This window comes from Malania oleifera, chromosome 4, assembly GCF_029873635.1.
Source record: "Malania oleifera isolate guangnan ecotype guangnan chromosome 4, ASM2987363v1, whole genome shotgun sequence".
NCBI lineage: Eukaryota > Viridiplantae > Streptophyta > Magnoliopsida > Santalales > Ximeniaceae > Malania > Malania oleifera.
Genome location: NC_080420.1, coordinates 69,244,467 through 69,265,371, shown reverse-complemented (window position 1 = coordinate 69,265,371; position 20,905 = coordinate 69,244,467).

Below are 20,905 nucleotides of genomic sequence, written 5' to 3'. Positions count from 1 at the left end.
TTTCAGTAGGAACATAAACCAACTCAACGTCTCCCTTTTGAACATGGTCTCGAACAAAGTGGTGCCTAATTTCAATATGCTTAGTTCTAGAATGGAGGCATGGATTTTTTGAAATGTTAATGGTACTAGTATTGTCACAATGGTTTGGAGTACCCTTAACTAAGATTCAGAAGTCCTCAAGCTGTTGTTTCATGTATAAGGCTTGAGCACAGTAGCTGCCGGCTGCAATATACTCAGCCTCAGTGGTTGAGAGAGCTATGGAGGTTTATTTTTTGCAAAACTAGGACACAAGAGAGTGTCTTAGGAAATGACATGTTCCACTAGTGCTTTTTTGATCGGTTTGCAACCACCATAGTCAGCATTAGAGTAGCATGTGAGGTCAAAGGGAGCATTCTTATGGTAGAAGAGTCCTAAGTCATGGGTGCCTGCTAAGTATCTAAAGATTCTTTTGACTGCATGAATATGAGATTCTTTGGGACAAGATTGGAATCTAGCGCATAGACAAACACTAAACATTATATCAAGCCTGCTAGAAGTGAGGTACAACAAACTACCGATCATTCCACGGTAGAGTTTTTGGTCAACATCTTTCCCTTTTTCATCAGCGTCAAGCTTTGTTGTGATGCTCATAGGAGTTACTTTATACTTAGCCATTTCAAGACTGAATTTCTTTAACATGTCCTTAATGTATTTGGCTTGATTTATAAAGATTCCATGTTTCATTTTTTTAATTTGTAATCTTAGGAAGAATGTCAGCTCACCCATCATATTCATCTCAAATGTTTCCTTTATAGTTTGAGCAAAATCTTGACACAAAGTTTCATTGGTGGCACTGAAAATTATATCATCTACATAAATTTGTATAACAAGCATATCATTCTCCTTATGTTTTAAGAAAAGAGTGGTGTCGAATTTTCCTCTTGTGAACCCATTGTCTAGGAAAAATTTACTTAAACGCTTATACCATGCTCTTGGTGCTTGCTTGAGTCCGTAAAGGGCTTTTGAGAGTTTGTATACGTAATTGGGATGAGTGTGGCTCTCAAATCCTGGAGGTTGCTTGACATAAACTTCTTCATTTATGTATCCATTTAAAAATGCGCTTTTTACATCCATTTGAAATAACCTAAAGTTTTTGTAGCAAGCAAAGGCAAGTAGCATTCTAATAGCTTCTAGTCTTGTGACCGAGGCATAAGTTTCATCATAGTCAATACCTTCTTGTTGGTTATACCCTTGGGCTACCAATCTAGCTTTGTTTCTAACAATGTTCCCATCTTCACCTTTCTTATTCCTAAACACCCATTTTGTGCCAATTATTGTAGTATTTTTGGGTTTAGGAGCTAAGTGTCATACTTTGTTTCTTTCAAATTGATCTAGTTCTTCTTGCATGGCATTTATCCAGTTTTCATCATTTTTAGCTTCCTCAAAGTTTTTTGGTTCTAGATGAGATACGAAAGCGATATGATTACGTCCACTTCTTAGGTGAGATCTGGTGCTAACTCCTTGGGATGGACTACCTATGATAAGATCAGTTGGGTGATTTTTTACAAACCTCCAAGCTTTAGGTAGTTCATGATTCTCTTCTTCTTCTGGTTGATTAGGCTTTTGAGGAGATGATTCTAGATGATCAATGCTTGTATCTTGACAGTTTGTATCTTGATCATTATTTAACTTAAGTTCTTCTAATTCTCTTTCAATTCTAAAGGTGGTGACTTGATTATCTTCATCTATTTCAACAGGTGTTTTGGATGCATGAGGGTTTGTTTCATCAAACACAGGATGGGTTGATTCTTGAACAGTTTGAATTATTTTGTTGAATACCCTATATGCTTTGCTATTCATGGCATATCCTATAAAAATTTCCTCATCGGATTTTGAATCAAATTTCGCCAAATGATCCCTGTCATTTAATATGAAACATTTACATCCAAAAACCCTAAAGTGTGAAATGTTAGGTTTCCTACCCTTCCATATCTCGTATGGGGTTTTTCCTAACTTGGATCTAATGATGACGTGGTTACAAACATAGCAAGCTGTGCTAACGGCTTCTGCCCAGAAGTATTTTGGCAAGTATTTTTTCTTTCAACTACTCCGTTTTGTTAAAGAGTTTTTGGTGTGGATAAATTGTGTGAATAGCCATTTTCATCGCAAAATTCTTCTAGTTCATTGTTCCTAAATTCTCTCCCTCTATCACTCCTAATGTGTACAATTGACATTCCCTTTTCATTTTGGATTTTTCCACAAAAATGAATGAATGCATTACAAGACTTCTATTTGCAAGAAAAATTACCCATGAAAACCTTGAGAAGTCATCAATGATAACAAATGCATACAACTTTCCACTAGTACTAGCTATGTCAATAGAGGCAAATAAATCAAGATGAATTAACTCTAGGGGTCTTGAGGTAGATATCATGTTCTTGGTTTTGAAAGAGGTTTTAACTTGTTTTTCATATTGACATGCATCACAAATTTTGTCTTTTACATAATTTTCTTTTGGTGACCATTTACTAGTTCTTTAGATGAAAGTTTATGAAGTAGATCCATGCTTGCATGACCTAGTCTCCTATGTCATAACCAACAATTTTCATTAGTAACTGCTAAACATTTAACGTCACAAGTTTTGATGTCATCAAACTCAATTATGTATATGTTGGATTCACGTTTTCCTACGAGGATGGTTTTTCCATTTAAATCAATTACTAAACATTTATTGAATTGAAAAATAATGTTTAATTCTTTATCACACAATTGACTAACACTTAACAAGTTGTACTTGAGAGTATCTACAAGAGTAACATTTTCAATAGCTAAGGATGAATTACCTATTTTACCTTTACCGATGATTCTTGCTTTGGCATTGTCTCCAAATGTGACTAGTCCTTCCCTTTTGTAGGTGAGAGAGAGAAATTTACTTGCATCTCCCGTCATGTGTCTTGAACATCCACTATCGAGAAACCATTTCTTTCTTATGGAGTCGGTCTTCAAGCATACCTGCACACAACATTAAGTGACTTGTTTTAGTACCCACATTTTTTTGGGTCCTATGGGATTAGTGTTCTTAATCACCCATTTGTAATTCATGTTTCTCCCTCTATTTCCCCTGAAAGGACAAGTAAATCGTACATGACCTATTTTTTCACAATATAGGCAAACTTTATTAGCATGTGAGGGGTTTGGTTTAGGTGCAGGGTTTTTCTTTGATATAGAGCTCCTTTTAGCATAAAGATTTGCAAATCCTATTAATTCTGAAGATGATAGGCCATATCCTAATCCTTCTTTGAAAATTCCAAACCTTTGAGCTCCAAGTAACTTATCAAAATTTTCTTTACCATTTGTAATTTATAAATAGTATTGTTTTGATCTTCCACCTTCTATTTCAATGTAGAGTTCTCTTGAAGAATTTTGACTATTTGTCTTTTCAAGCTTCCAACTTCCTTTTGAGAAGACTCTTTGCAATTTATGTATTCCTTAGTGAGCTTTTCATTTTCAAGACTAAGAGATGCATTTTCTTCTTTCAAAGTGTCATATAAGCAAATTTGTTTTTGTTTGCATCTTGAGTGATTTTCTTTTAAGAGTTTGAATTTATTTTTAGATGCTTTTAATTCAATATATAGTTTTCTACAATTTTCTTCTAGTTCATTATAAGAAGGGAGATATTCATCATTAGAGTTTACCTCACTTTGTTCATCTGCCATAAGGCAGAAATGAGTAGCTTCTTCCTCGATTTCTTCGTCGGTTGAACTCCCATCCAGTTCACCCCATTCGGTTGCGTTCATTGCTTTGAACTTCTTTTTTGTCTCCCTGTTGATTGTTGCCTTTGTTTTTTAAGAGAGGACAATCAGCCATGTGGTGCCTGATCTTTTTGCAATTGTAGCATCTTATGCTCGATTCTCCTTTCTCCTTTTGTTTGCCATTTCATTTGTTCATCAGAAAATTCCTAAATCTTCTTGTAAGGAGGGCAACTTCATCATCATCATCATTTTTTTCCTTTTCTATGAGCTCTTTTTTCTTTTCGGCTTTTAAAGCAATTCCGGTAGCCTTCTTCGGTACTTTAGCTTCTGCGAAAGCATTTTTCTTCTTGATCTCATAGGTCATAAGAGACCCATCAATTCATCAAGGGTGACCTTTGAGAGATCCTTTGCTTCTTCAATTGCTGTGGACTTGGAGTTCTAAGATGCCGGTAATGAGCGAAGGACTTTCTGCACATTGTCTTCCATAGAGTACTCTCTACCGAGAGCTTTTAGTCCATTCGTGATGTGTGTGAATCGAGTAAACATGGCAGTAATTGTCTCACCTTCTTCCATTTTAAACATCTTATATTCTTTTACCAACATATAAATTTTTGACCCTTTTACCTGGGTTGTACCTTCGTATGTTACCTGAATCTTTTCCCACTTTTCCTTAGTTGTATTGCATCCGCCTCGGGAAATTTTCCAATAGGTATGTCATCGCCTTCTTCATTCTTGAAGATGTAGTCTCCTTCAGTGATAACGCTCCACATTCGGTAGTCATAAGCCTGGATGAAGATTGAAATTCGATCTTTCCATGCTGGGTAGTTAGTTCCACAAAATTTGGGGGGACGGTCCACGGATTAACCTTGGGTAAACATATCCGCCATATTGATCTTTTTGCCTGGGAGTTACTCCGAAGTACAACGACTAGCGCTCTGATACCACTTGTTGGCCCGGTTGAGCATCTAGAGGGGGGTGAATAGACGTTTCTCGCAGATATGCAAATTTTCTACAAATACAAAAATCTTGCCAAGAACAAGTGCATAATATCATAATAAAAAAGTGCAACAAATGGTAATGATGAGCAGTATAAAAGAGAGATGAGAGAAGAGAAACTTAACACAACGATATTAACGTGGTTCGGCACCCAGCCTACATCCACGCCTTGAGACCAACTTAAGGAATCCCAAAATCCATTATACGATCCTCCTACAAAAGGAGAAGCCAATACACACAATTGCTCACAAAGAGCTTCAACAAGGTACTCACTTAGAGATACCCTACAATTGCTCACAAAGGGAATTTCTTTACAAGTAGTTGATGAGAGGTGAATACATTATTAAATGCTCCCTTTGAGCTGAGTATCACAACTATATCCTCACACTATGTCCTCTTTTTAATGGAGTAAAGACAATAGCAAAAGCAGCAAGAAGAGGGCAAGTGAGTATTAAGGAAACCTTAGAATGAAAGCACAATAAATGATTTTGATGAGTAAATGAGCTTTCATCATTTGAAGTAAATGCAATAACCCTTATTTAAACATCAAATGGGTGAGCTGGGTGCTGGAGAGCAGTTGGACATTTATTGATGCAAGACAAGGGTCAAACTAGCCGTTCTGCTGCATTTAATGAACCCTGCAGCCTGACATTCGTCGACGAGGTATGTACTTCATTGACGAGCTCTTCAGTCAATTCATTGATGAAGCCCTATGTTCATTGACGATTTGCTAGATCTGAATCAGACAGATCTCGATTTCTTTTCGTTGATGAGAACCTTGTGTTCGTCGATGAGCTCTTCAATATATTCATCGACGAAACCCTGTGTTCATCGACAAGTTGATGGTTCTAAATTCAAGTGCCTCTCAGTTTCTTTTCATCGACAAGAACCCTGTGTTCATCGACGAGGTCTGTGTTATACTCATCGACGAAGCCCTATGTTCATCGATGAGTCCCTTCTTACTTCTTTAGAAAAAAATCCTTTTAAGTTTTAAGAAGGGTCCTTGTCTTTTTAAGGGTTCTTAGACATCTTAAGTAGTTTTACTTGTTTTTGCTATGTGTGTGTGATATGCCCTTTTCTTGCTCTTTATATAAGTCACTCCATATACAAAGGATTTACAAAATAATCTCTCTCACTTTAACACTCAGTCTTTAGAACACTTGCATATGATGTAGAGTCCATGAATGCTTTGAGTGGCTGAACTTTTGGTCATGTCACGAGTTGCTTCTGGCTTATTTGAAACTTACTTGCTTTGGTGCCATTCTGTGCAGCTGAACATGACTAGGGAAAAAGGTTAGTAGCCTTAATGAACTGCTAATGGGTTGTTGTCATCAAAACATAGTTGGAATGAAAGACCTTTAACCACTTGGTCTAACAGTAACATTCCTAATTCCAGTCGGATAAATACAAAATGATCTTCTACTAGTGATTTTGTAAATATATCAGCTAATTGATCATGTGTGTAGACAAATTCAAGAACTATTTCTTTCTTATCTACGTTATCTCTTAAGAAGTGATGACATATATCAATATGTTTTGTTCTTAAGTGTGATACTAGATTTTTTGAAATATTTATAGCACTTGTGTTGTCACACATTATAGGAATTGTTTGATTTTCAATTTTGAAATCCCTTAATTGTTTTTTCATATATAATGTTTGAGCACAATAGCTTCCAGCTGCTATGTATTTTGCATCAGCTGCAAATAATGCTACGGAATTTTGTTTCTTTGAAAACCATGAAAGTAGTGAGTGTCCTAGAAAATGACAAGTCCCACTATTTCCCTTTCTATCTATTTTACACCTTGCATAATATGCATCTGAATAACTTATCATTTCAAAATAAGTTCCCTTTGGATACCATAAACCTAGATTGAGTGTGCCTAGCAAATATCTAAGTATTCGTTTAACTGCAATTTGATGTGATTCGCTAGGAGCAGATTGAAACCTAGCACACATACATACACTAAACATGATATCCGACCTACTTGCTGTTAAATATAGTAGGCTTCATATCATTCCTCGGTAATGTTTGGTGTCTATTTGTTTTCCTTTTTCATCTTTGTCAAGACTTGTTGAAGTGCTCGTGGGAGTTCCTATGGGTTTGATTTCTTCCATATCAAACTTTTTCAACATATTTTTAATATATTTAGTTTTATTTATGAATGTTCCGTTTTTAGCTTGTTTAATTTGTAGCCATAGGAAGTAATTTGACTCTCCCATCATGCTCATTTCAAACTCTTTTTGCATAGTTGTAGCAATTCATTACACAAATCTTCATGAGTTGCTCTAAATATGATGTCATCAACATAAGTTTGTACTATAAGCATATCTTTATTTTTGGTTTTTATGAATATAGTGCTGTCTATCTTTCCTATTGAAAAATTATTTTTGAGTAAAAACTTGCATAGCCTTTCATACCAAGCTTTAGGAGCTTGTTTCAAATCATATAAGGCTTTTGTTAGCTTGAATACATGATTTGGATTTTTAGAGTCTTCGAATCCTGGAGGTTGTTTTACATAAACTTTTTCATTTATATATCCATTTAAGGATGCAATTTTTACATCCATTTGATATAATTTAAAGTCTTTATGAGCTGCATAGGCAAGAAGCATCCTTATAGCTTCCATTCCTACTATGAGAGCAAAGGTTTCTTCGTAATCGATACCTTCTTCTTGATTATAGCCTTGTGCTACTAGCCAAGCTTTATTTCTTACAACTACCCAATTTTCATTCTTTTTATTTATAAACACCCATTTGGTTCCTATGATTGATTGTTCTTTGGGTTTAGGTACAAGTTGCCAAACTTGACTCCTTTCAAACTAATTGAATTCTTCCTGCATAGCTATTATTCAAGAATCATCTTTTAAGGCTTCTTCAATATTTTTGGGTTCGTCTTGAGATAAAAAAAAAAAAAAAAAGCGTAGTGGTTGCAAATATATTTTATTGATGCTCTAGTCGTTACTCCTTTTGATGGTTCTCCAAGGATTTGTTTTTTTGGGTGACTTTTAGCCTATTTCCGTTCTTTCAGTAGTTCTTGATTTTCTATGAAGTTTTCATTTGTGGTTTCATCATTGTTTTCTTCCTTTGTTTCAAAATCTTCTTCTTTTTGTGAGATATCTTCTTTTTTCACCATTCTTAACTTCTTTGTCATAATTATTTGATTCATTAAAAGCTATGTGAATGGACTCAACAATAGTAAGAGTCCTTTTATTATAAACCCTATTGGCTTTACTATTTGTGGAATAACCTAAAAAGATACCTTCATCAAATTTTGCATCGAACTTTCCTAAATCATCTTTAGTATTAAGAATAAAGCATTCGCACCCAAATACATGAAAGTAGGAAATGTTAGGTTTTCTACCTTTTCATAGTTCATACGGTGTTTTATCTAAGCTTGACCTAATGGATACCCTATTTATAATATAACAAGTTATATTTACAGCTTCTGCCCAAAAGTATTTAGCTAGATTATTTTCGTTTATCATGGTTCTTGCTATTTCTTGGAGAGTTTAATTTTTTCTTTCTACAACTCCATTTTGTTGTGGAGTCCTTGGTGTTGAAAAATTATGGTTTATTCCATGTTCACTACAAAATTTATAAACATCTTTGTTTTTAAATTCCATACCTTGATCATTTCTAAAATTAGTTACATTATAGCCTTTTCATTTTGTAATTTCTTGCATAAGGTAATTAGCAAGTTAAAAGTTTCATCTTTATTTACTAAGAATAATACCCAAGTAAATCTTGAATAGTCATCAATTACAAAAGCATATTGTTTGCCTCCTTGGCTTAAGTGGAAGAGTTCTGAAGGTCTTTTAGTTGATATATATTTTTTCTTTTTGAAACTTGTTTTGAGTTGCTTTCCTTTTTTCCATGAATCACACATCTTGTCTTTTATGAATTTTGTACTTGGTAACCCTTTTACAAGATTTTTATTTGATAGTTTAGATAATAGGTTAATGCTAGCATGTCCTAGTTTCCTATGTCATAGCCAACTTATTTCATTCATTGCAGCAAAAGAAGTTACATTTTGATTTACTAAGTTCTCAAGGTTTATACAATATACATTATTTATCCTATGAGCTATAAACAAGGTTTTATTGTTCTTAGGGTTTTGAATAACACATTTCTCTCTCTTAAAAGTTATTTCGAAACCTTTGTCACTTAATTGGCTAATGCTTAAAAGATTGTGTTTTAATCCTTCTACCAATAGCACATTATCAATAGTAAGGGAAAGTTCTTTACCTATTTTTCCGATGCCAATAATTTTACCTTTGGCATTGTCACTAAAGGTCACGTATTGCCCATCCTTTTGCTTTAATGTGGTGAACTTGGTTCTATCACCGGTCATGTGCCTTGAACACCCGCTGTCCAAGTACCACTTATCCATTGATGGTGTTGTCCTAAAGCACACCTACAATGAGGGATTCATAGTGTTAGTCTTTGGAAGCCAAATTCTCTTAACTTTCTTTGAATTGTTTTTAGTTCCATTATTTACTTTTCATTCTCCTTTAACTTTAACATATTTTCTTTTTAGAGGGTAATTGAACATTACATGACCTTTATTATTGCACATGTAGCAAGTGGTGTGTTCATGTTTGTTGGTCGAAGAAGTGCTAGCATAGTGCTTTACTTCTTTGATAAAATATCTCATGTATAGCTTCTTACTCTTTTTATTTGTTTTACCATCATAACCTATCCCTTCTCTATTTCCATATAATCTTTGTTGTCCAATCATTTTTTCAAAATTTTCTTTTCCTTTGGTAAAGTCATAAATTGTTTTCTCTTTATCCTCTATTAATTTCTTAAGTTCAATTAACTCTAATTCCTTTTTATTTAAATCATCTACTTGAGTTTTGCCTATCTTTTGAATTATTTCTTTTATTTCCTCTTCTAACTTTTTAATACAAGAATTTTTTTTTTTCTATGGTTTTGAAGGATTCAAGTTGTTTTATTAATTCTTTATTTTGTTCTCTCAATGTTATGTTTTTTTTGGAAATTTTTATGAATCTTTTATGTAAAAAAAACAATTCAGCTTGTAATTCTTTATAGGAGGGCATGCTATCACAAGACTCGTCACAAGACTCATTGTAAGATTCTGTTAAGGAGTAGTAGGAATTTACCTCTTCGTCATTTGCCATTAAGCATATATTTGCCATCTCTTGTCCACTTGACTCGTTTTCCATCTCGCTGGAGCTTGAATTATCCCAAGTGGCCTTCATAGCTTCCTTCTTTTTCTTCATGTCTTTTTTGAGTAACGAGCAGCCCGACTTGATGTGCCCTAGTTTCTTGCAATTATAGCATATAGGAGGATCATTTTTACTCTTCTTTTCTTTTCTACTTGTCTCTCCTTTTTCAAATTTCTTTTTATTAAACTTTCTAGGAAACCTTTTATTTTTCCTATAAAACATGCCTAATCTTTTAGTGATGAATTCTAATTCATCCTAATTTAAGTCGCTTGATTCACTTTCCTCTTCACTTGAGCTGTTACTAGTAGCTTAAAATGCAATGGACCTTTTATGCTCGGGTTCAGAATTTCTTTCCTTTAAATCCATTTCATAGGTAAGTAGTGAATCTATGAGTTCAACTAGTGAGGTGGTATTAAGGTTTCTACCTTCTGTGATAGCAGTAGCCTTTGGTTCCTATATGGAGGGAAGGCCTCTTAGAATTTTTCTAATCATTTCATAGGTAGTGTAAGTCTTTCCTAAGGCACTTAAGGAATTGATTATGTGGGTAGATCTGCTATACATACTAGAGATTGTTTCATCTGAATTCATTTTGAATGCTTTATACTCACTTGTTAAAATATCTATCCTATTGTCTCTAACATCTATTGTTCCTTCATATGTCACTTCTAATTTGTCCCAGATCACTTTAGCCATTTTTCAGGCCATGACCATATTGAACTCATTAGCATCTAAAGCACAATATAAGACATTTATAGCACTTGAATTTATTTGGAGCTTCTTATAGTCTATATTGGTCATATCCTTTTTCTCTTTAGGAATTTGTTTTCCATCTAAAATCTTAGTGGGAATTAGGTCTCCATCCATAACTACTTCCCAAGCTTTCCAATCCATGTGTTGGAGATATATTTGCATTCTCTTTTTCCAAAAGGTATAGTTATGTCCACAAAAGATTGGTGGACGGGTTAAGGATTAGCCCTCACCGACGGGACTCCTATATGTGCCATTAGATTTTTTTATAGTTTCTTATTAAGAATTACTACAACTAGGCATTGATACCAATCGAAATTGGAATAGCTTTCCCAAGAGTGGGTGAATTGGGATTTAAAAATTTTATTCTCCTTTTTTAATATTTCTGTGTTATAACAATAATCACACCTCAAACACAATCACAAAATTCATTCAGATTAATCACAACCAATACAAAATAACCAACCACTTGATTCTTGTAACAATAGCCCTGTATCAATATGTAAAGCTTGTTGAATATGTATAAGCCCTGTGTCAAATTCCACAAACACACTTCTTCCAAATGTTCAGCTTTAAAATAAACTTTCAATTTAATAAGTTAAGGATGATCAACCAACATAGTCTCTTTCGGTTCTGCAATCAATGCTGATCAAACCAAAACAAATTATCTTCTAGTCTATTTAACAACCAAATACTTAAAATTCAGAGTTTTATAAAGCATCCATGCAATTTATAAACTTTGATGAAAAGTAAAGAGTAGAGAAGAAAGAGAGAAGAACACAAGGTTTTACAAGGTTCGGTTTCAACACAGCCTACGTCCTCGCCCTTGGCAAACCACCAAGATATTCACTATCGCAGTTCCTTTACCAGGCGAAACAACACCGATTACAACATTCCTTAGTTAAGGCTAGAGCCTGCCTTCTCCAAACAATATTCCCTTTTTGGTCCAACGATTCAACACTCGAACTGTCTATCAATCTACTATAAAGATTTGAAATAAGACATACAAGAATTGCTCCTCAAAGAGCTGGTTAGTATAGATCAAAAACTATACACTTTAATAAAATTCACAATATGAAATTCAGATTGAAGCTCTAGAAATTTTTCACCATATGATTCTTTCAATGGATGAAAGAATTAGCAATTGTGACTCAATATCAGTGAGAAAACTAGCAAGACTTTAGTAAACTTCATGGAAGTTATGAGCAACAAAGAGCTTAGTGATTTTCAGAATGCTTAAGAGAGAGTTTGATTGTTGAAATTGAATTCTTGGTGATCAAATCAATGTATCTTGAGGGTATTTATAGATGTAGAAAGGTATTTAACTTGTTCAACAAGTTTACTTGGAGTAGGGTCCACGTTTTATATTAGTTTGAGCTTCAAGTAATTGAAATTTTAAAAATACGTCTATTGAGTATTTTGAAATTTGCCGCGTGACATATGTCTGTGAGAACTGTAGCAATCGTCTGTTAGTGTTTTCTATGTTAAAAATCTATAACCAGTAAGGTAGCAGTTGCCTGTCACCAAATGGTCAGGCGTATGTCACCGAACAACTTAATTTATTAAAAACGATGTAGAAAAGTGATAGACGGCTGGCAAAACACAGTCATTTGTTTCATTTTACCTTGACAATCGCATGTCAAGCACTAGATAGTTGTTTGTCAAGCTGTTGTGTTCTTATTAAAGATCTTTTAACATGGCAGTTGACTACCCATGTGCAGTTAGTCGCCTGGAAAACACTTATTTCTTATTTCAAGACATTTTTTATTTCTTTCTTCTTTGTTTATTTAGACTTGGAATCTCAATTTCCTTTTCTTTTAAAAAATCAATTCCAAGACTTAAAACTAAGGTCTCTAAGTCTTGTTTTCCTAATGAGCTTCAAAATGAAAAATCATATTTGAACCATTCTTGAAGTACTTACAAAGACTTGTCCTAAGAACTAAGGTGATTCCTCTTTGTATTGAGTTCACTTTGTCGCAAAACTTTTTTGAGCTTTCATTATGGATCAACTTCTTTTATGTAAGGCCTTCCATGTTCCTTGATCCTTGTGAGCTTTCAAGGTATGCCATTTGAAGTCTAAGTTGAGTGAGCTTTCGAAATTTTCCCTTTTATCATTTGAAATCATCTTTGCCTTCAATAACTGAAATAGCATCACTTGGAAGCAAATTAGATAGCCATACTTTGTTATCACCAAAATCAAGAGTTGTAATTCTAACTAGGCCAACATTCCCAATAGTGGCAAATTAGGACAACATGTCTTCTATTAACCAAGAGTATTGTTAAATAAAGCCTAGTTTACTCCTAAATGCTCTTTGCCAAGTAGTAAGGAGATACTTGTCATGCTTTAATCACAAGCATGAAAATATTATGCTTATTTTGAAAATGTCCACACTTGAATTATACACTGAATTGGCAAAATAGCTCTTTGGCTATATAGGCATCCCATGCCAAGGAATATAAGACTCATTATTTAGATGCAAATTCAGAAAGAAATACCAAAGTAATTCTAAGAGTGATTATCTTGGCATAGGAACTATCTTCCTAGAACTAATATTGAATGATTAATCAAATGACAAGTAGTGTCATTCTAATCATCATTCATTGGTTAGTAAGGAAGCCAATCTAGGTATTTCAGTTGTTATGGTTTAGCACCGACAACTGGTATATGTGTTTGCACATACTCACCTCACCAACTTGGTAACTAGTCTTAAAAAATTAAGTCATTTTAAGCTAAATGAATAGTTGTTAGCTTTGGTGTATTCCCAAGGGGGGGGGGGATGAATTGTGTATTTAAAAATTAAATCCCCTAGGTTTAGCTAATCTAGCAGTATTTCACAACCTAGGGTCTTCCTATATGCACACACCCAAATGCGCAGATAATATGTGGAAATTAAATCATTTGCTATATCATACATGTGCTGAAATGTAAAGTGCAGAAAGTATAAAGTAAACACATGATATGTTATCGGGGTTCGGCCAACTGTGCCTACATCCTCGCCTCTAGCTCGCAAGCCTGAGGATTCCACTAAAAGCCCACTTAAAGGGTGGAGTGGCACCGATTACAACCAGGTCAATTCAAGGGGCTGACCTCAACCGACACGTCTTAACAGGATGATGTACCTAGCTTTTCTAATTGAGTCTAAGCCAATCCGGGACTATTCAATAGGGCTAGTCTCCCTCTTCAGGCCCACGCTTGGAATACAACCAATGTGTATAAAATTTACATACACGGAAATATGCTTCTCACACTAAGCATATATGTACTATAATATGCGCATGTAATAATCAATCCACAACAAACACGTAGGAACTATAAGTTTAGTGGTGTATATGTGCAATCAACACTCAATGTTATGTCTATAAATGATCAAGCACACGAGTGTTCTAATAAGCTATTTCTTTGAAACTAGATGTAAAAAATCTCAATACCAGATTAGGGTTTCAAAGATGTTGATCAAGTATTCAAACTAACTCAAAATATTTCCTTTTAGTGAAATAAGCACAAGAGTAGTTTGAAGTATATAACTTGCAAAAACTTATTTTGCACACAAAAATAAATCTATAGAAATCTTTGCAATGGCAATGCAAAGATCCTTAAGCTAACGAGATTTTCCCAATACTAGATTTATCAAATAAAAATCTGTGAGAAACTCTTGCTTAACTCCCCAAAATCAATGACAATTAATCAAGCAAAATAGTGGGAGTATCTAGCAATATCAAGCAATAAATAAACACTCACAAAGTAAGATTTCTCAAAGGAATGAAGGTGCTTAAGTGTTATGGGGTTGGAATGACCAAATAGGGTTTAGTAAATTTAAGAGAATTTTTGGCTAATCCTATTTGCTAATCACAACTAATTTCTGAAAATGAACCCCTATATATAGAGAATGGTTAAATTATGACCATTGGGGGACACATAGGGTATTATTAAATTTGTTAAAAAATTTTACAAAAATTAGCCCTGTTTAACCCTTTAACCTCGGTAAAAATATTAATCAATCCAAAGGAATTTGGGTGGCTGAACTTAAGTTCGATCGCCCGAATAGACTCATCTTGAAAATTCATATAAAATAGTTCGGGTGCTCGAATTGTCATTCGATTGGCTGAACAAAAGTCAGAGAGTTAACTCTAAGGCTCGGGTGCCTGGTCATATGTTCGTTAGCTCGAACTTGTATGTTCGGTCGCCTGGGGCTTAATTTAAACTAAATCATTCTGTCCCTATGGTCATTTTAAGCTTACAAATCCTACATGCATGACATGTAGAGATTATTATAGACTGTTTCTCCTAATTACTATTACAAACCCTCATTGAATTAAAATGAATTGCAACATGAAAGAAGTCTTCAGGGTCTTTAAACTTTTAGTCTTCATGTGCCATTAGTTGTTCTGCTAATTATATACCTACATACAAACTTGAAAGTCATCAAATACCAAAAGTATTTGTCATTGTCAAAACCGGGTATGACCTATCAGGTCAACAATAGTACCTCACTTTTTGATGATGATCAAAGGGGGAGATGTTATGTGATGTTATATATGTGGGGGAGAGATGTATATGGGAGAGAGAAGCATATGGTGTCATGAAAGTTTCGTTTACTTATTGTTTAATCTTAAATGAACTTTCTCTTTTATGATTTGCATGATATAGCTCCAATAGATATGAAATATCTAGTTAAACATTGATCATGATTTATATGCATATGGTAAGGAGGAGCAAGCTTTAGTCTTATTTAATAATATGCATAAATTAAGCGAGAGCATGAAATTATACCTTATAAGAACACCAATGGCTTGCCATCATCAAAAAGGGGGAGACTATAGTGACCCGAAAAATAAAATAATAAAAGGAAATGAGAAAATGGATATTTTGGTTAGGCAACGGTTTTCTGAATGAGCTAGAAAACCGATGATGGTTTTGGATTTTAACCGCGACTAGGTAAAAGCTAAAATGGTAATTTTGGAGCCGGTTAATAGAAAATCGGCGATCGATTTCTGAGAAGCACAGAAAATCGATGATGGCTTTCTAGTTAGTGCTAAAAGTTATAAAGAACCGAGAGCTTCATTTTAAAAAATAAAATCAAACTCTTTCTCTCACTCCTCTCTCGAACCCACAAACCTCTCTTCCTTCTCTCTACAAATTCTGCTCCGTTAAGCCTCATTTCAACGATCAGGAACCACGACAAGGTTCCTGGGAAGGATCTCTACAACATAGGTAGAGTAGAATTTCAATTTAGGGTTTTGGGGTACCATTCCAAAACTGAGGTAAGGGTGTTATTTGGGTATTTTTTTTATTGATTATTAATTTATTTAACATATAGGCTTAGACATGAATGTATTTATTAGATTAAATTGAGAAATTGAGATTTTGTAAAATTCAGGGTTGGTGTATACAAGATTGGTAGACTAGGATTTTCAATAGGTGTTTTCCTTAGGGACCAAGGTAAATGATAAATAGTTTATAATTTAGGAAATGTGAGTATGAAACTATTTTGGGAAATTTAGTTGATTGACAGGGAAAATATATATGAGTTATTTTAGGATTATGGAATTATGAATGTCGTGGGCGTATGTTAGAATCAATAGGCGAGTTCAGTTAGCCAGGTAAGGGAAATATGCTATGCTAGTAAATTCATAAATTTTATTAGTAAATTATAGTATTTGTTAATTAAGATACATGGTATAAATTATACAGTTTTACAGATTTCAGAACATGAGTTTTATTAATTGTGTGGCATGAGTTAATATCAGAAAAGTTCATAATTTATATAGTTTTATTTAGAATATCATGATTTACAATATATATATATATATATATATATATATACAAACAAATATTTCACATATTACATATATAAATATATTTTACAGGCAGGTATTTTACAGATAGATATTTTATAGAGGGATATTTTATAGTATTTACAGAATACCATGATTTCCAAAATTTCAAATCCATAACACTCAGATATTACAATTTATTCAGTCAGATAATACATATAAGATATTACAGTTATTTTTTTCAGGTATTACAGTATTTTTAGATGAGATTTACAATGTTATGGTTATTTTGGAATCATGATGAAACAGTAAGATAATTATATATTAGTATTATATAGTATCAGACCTTAATGAATTGTTTCAGTTAGATTAATTATTTCAATCACATTTAGTCAGCAAAGCACTGTACCGTAACTATTTCATATTAGAGTGCAACCACATATCTCATATAGTATGTGAATTTTTGTCAACCATGCCTTAGAGGGATTGCAGGCTCCCTAGTATTCTAAGTAGAGGTGGCTGGTTTGACAAGGGAGAGGCCAGTACGAAGCCTTTGGAGGAATTGTAATAAGGCTAACCCGAGGATTGATATAGTATCAGTTGACTTATCCTGGTGGTCCAACCAGAGTTAAGTCCCGCCTATAGGCCGCACAACCCTCTCATGAGGGGTTAAATCATGATATTCAATTTTTTATGGTAGTTTTCACAATTACTTATATATATATATATATATATATATATATAGATTTACAGGATAACTACATATATATTATAATATTAGCAGTATGAATAAATAGAAAACTCAGATAATATAGTTGTATTTCAAGCTTCATGGGTGTGAGTTACACAATATTATATTTTGCATGATATCTTAATTCAGTTATTTATTAGTAAATTATTAGTGTAAACTTAGCCGCCACCCATTAATAATAACATATTTCATCTTACTTAGCGTTGTCTCATCCCTGTAATTTAACATTTTTCAGATGATCCAGCTAGACGAGCAGATCAGGCTTAGAGATAAGGAAGTTGGTTGCACTACCCTGTTTGTAGGGTAAGTGTTTCCTACAGAAAAGTATTTTTGGGTAGATTTCAGGAGTTTTGATAGATGATTCTGGAGAGTTATACTTTTGTGTATGTATATTTTGGGGAGTTAGTGAATTCTGGTATTGTGTATATGGTTGTATAGTTTTATGTTTTTCGCTGCATAGGTGTATTTTAGTAGTCATTACATGAGTATCAGAGTAAGGTAGTTTACAATATGTATTTTTTTTTTTTAAAGGGTATGAAATTTCAGCTCGTTACATTTTGGTATCAGAACCTAGGTTGCTAAGTTCTGTAGACTCTAGAGTACAACGAAAAACAATACTAGAATATAGGAATGAAATTTTGAGAAGGATAAAATAAAGCATATGTGAGATAATATTGGGAAATTAGGAAGAAAATTTAGAATTCTGTTCCGCAGTCTAGGAGTAGGAACTTCGAGGTGGTTTCTGTGTTTTTCCTAGGGTGACAATTTCAGGAAAACCATAGTAAACTATCGTCGGTTTCTTTTCCATATGGTAGGACTAGACCTTAAATTAGTAATAGGTGGTATGAGAGCATTTTTGATTAATGAAAGTGAGGATAGTATTATGAGGCTCAGATTCTTAGAATAATTTGTTATTAATGCTGGATGGACCCTAGAAGTAGTACTGCTCACGCTAGCGGTGATAATGGAGCAAGACCCTCTGGCATAGGCGGTGGAGACTCGGATGCTATTTTTCATAGTGTAGCTTAGCAGGTCATAGCTGAGATTGCACGAAGCTCCAGGGAGCAAGGTGGTCCATCTGCAGCATAGGGGTATATGATAGAGAAGTTTACTAAGATGAACCCTTTAGTGTTTTCAGGAGCAGCTGATCCTGGAGTTGCTGAGAACTGGATGCAAGAGATAGAGAAAGTATTGATGGTGCTTCGCTGCACCGACGAGCAAGGGGTTTTTAATGCCACATATAAGTTGAAAAAAGAGGCCAAGAGATAGTGGACGACCATGAAATTATTGGAAGAGCAGTGACCTATATCAGAGCCTATGACCTAGAGCCGGTTCAGAGAGATATTTTTTGACAGATATTTTCCCTCCACTATAGGAGAGGCTAAAGTGCAGAAGTTTCTGGGTTTGACTCAGAGGCTGTTGACAGTCTAGCAGTATGCCGTAAAGTTTATAGAGTAGTCACGATTTATGCCACATATAGTGCCAGATGAAGTTAAAAAGGTCAGAAAGTTTGAAAGAGGTATGAGGTGAGATATATAAAAGCAGGTGGCAGTTCTAAATATATAGGATTTCTCTGAGTTAGTAGACAGAGCCACAGTAGTAGAGGAGAGTGAGCAGATAGATATGGGAGTACAGAGCGAGAGGAAGAGACCCACGCCTCCAAGTTTTCAAGCAAGTTCTAGTCAGGGCCTATGGAGAGGAGATTGGTATAGATGAAGCCAGAGGCAGATGACAGGACACCAAGAGTTTCATAGTGAACACACTTGTTCCATCTATGCCAAATGTGGCCAGGGACATCCAAGTGAATATAAAATAGGAAAAAACGTCTATTACTGGTTTGGGAGACCTGGTCATAGGGCTTGGTTATGTCAGGGACCTCCAGCCTATGCATTTGTTCACAAACCATTCCAAGGTGGTTACCAGGCATCCCGTGGAGGCCAGGAGAGGCATACAACACTAGCGAGGATCTATGCATTAACGCTGGGAGACACTGAGTCTATTGGAGATGTTGTGAGAGGTATTATTACAACTTTACCATATAAAGTTGTTGTTTTGTTTCACACAAGTTCCACTTATTCTTTTGTGTCATTGAGAAATGCTATATTATCTGGGATTGAGGCACAGTTGATGGATGTTGAATTCTTAGTAGCCATGCCAACTGGATTAGTAATGAGATGTAGGAGGATACCTAAAAATTTTCCAGTGGCCATTTATGAGAAAGTAGTACCAGTCGATCATGTGGTACTAGACATGCAGGGGTTTGATGTGATAATGGGTATGGACTGGCTGACAGCTAATCAGGCCAGTATAGATTGTCATTGAAAAGAAGTGATTTTTAGACCCCCAGGTTAGCAAGAATTCAGATTTATGGGTTCACGAGTGCACGCCTCGCCACAGTTAGTATCAGCAATTCAGGCAAGGAAGCTGCTTTAGGGTGATTACCAAGGGTATATTGCTTGCATAAAGGAGTTGCAAGGGAAGAATTGAAACAATATGATATTCTAGTAGTCAGAGATTTTTGATATGTCTTTCCAGAGGAATTGCCTGGTTTACCACAAAACTGAAAGATTGAATTTACTAGGGATCTACTACCATGGTCAGCACCAGTATCTAAAGCACTGTGCCATATGGCTCCAGTAGAATTGAAAGAATCGAAAGATCAGTTGTAGGAGTTGTTGGATAACATATTCATCAAGTTTAGCATGTTGCCTTCGGGAGCACCAGTCCTATTTGTGAAAAAGAAAGATGGGACTGTGAGGATGTGCATAGATTATAGAGAAATAAACAAACTGACAATGAAGAATAAATATGCTTTTCCCATAATTGACGATCTATTTGATCAGCTCTAAGAGACCTAGGTCTTTTCTAAGATTGACCTACAGTTGGGATACCACTAGGTCAAAGTTAGAGTAGATAACGTTTCAAAGACAACTTTCCAAACTAGGTATGGGCGCTACAAGTTCTTGGTAATGCCATTCAGATTGACTAATGCACGGATAGTGTTTATGGATAAAATGAATCGGGTGTTCCATCAGTACTTAGGCTAGTTTGTTGTACTATTCATTTATGATATATTAGTCTACTCGAAGAGTTTTGAGGTGCACAAGGATCATCTAAGGCTGGTATTGTAGGTGTTAAGGGAGAAGAAGTTATACGCAAAATTCAAGAAATGTGAATTCTGGTTGAGGCAGGTCACTTTCCTTGGGCATGTGATCTCCGGGGATGGCATATCAGTTGATCTGAGTAAAATAGAAGTAGTGATAAGTTGGGTGAGACCAGTGAATAATTTGAAGATTAGGAGCTTTTTGGGTCTACTAGGGTATTACCGGTGTTTTGTTGATGGCTTCTCTAGATTATCAGGTCCACTGACACGACTCACGAGGAAGAATGTGAGGTTTGAATGGACCGATGAGTGTGAGTAGAGCTTCCAAGAGTTAAAGCGATGGTTGATTATGGCACTAGTGTTATCTATACCATCAAAAGAGGATGGATTTGTTATATACAGTGATGCATCTTTGAAAGGACTCAGATGTGTGTTAATGTAGCATGGAAGAGTTATTGCCTATGCATCTCGACAGCTTAAGGAGTATGAAAAGAACTACCCTGTGCATGATCTAGAGTTAATGACAGTGGTGTATGTTCTGAAGATCTGGAGGCACTATCTTTATGGTGGGAAATGTGAGATCTTCACTAATTATAAAAGTTTAAAGTATTT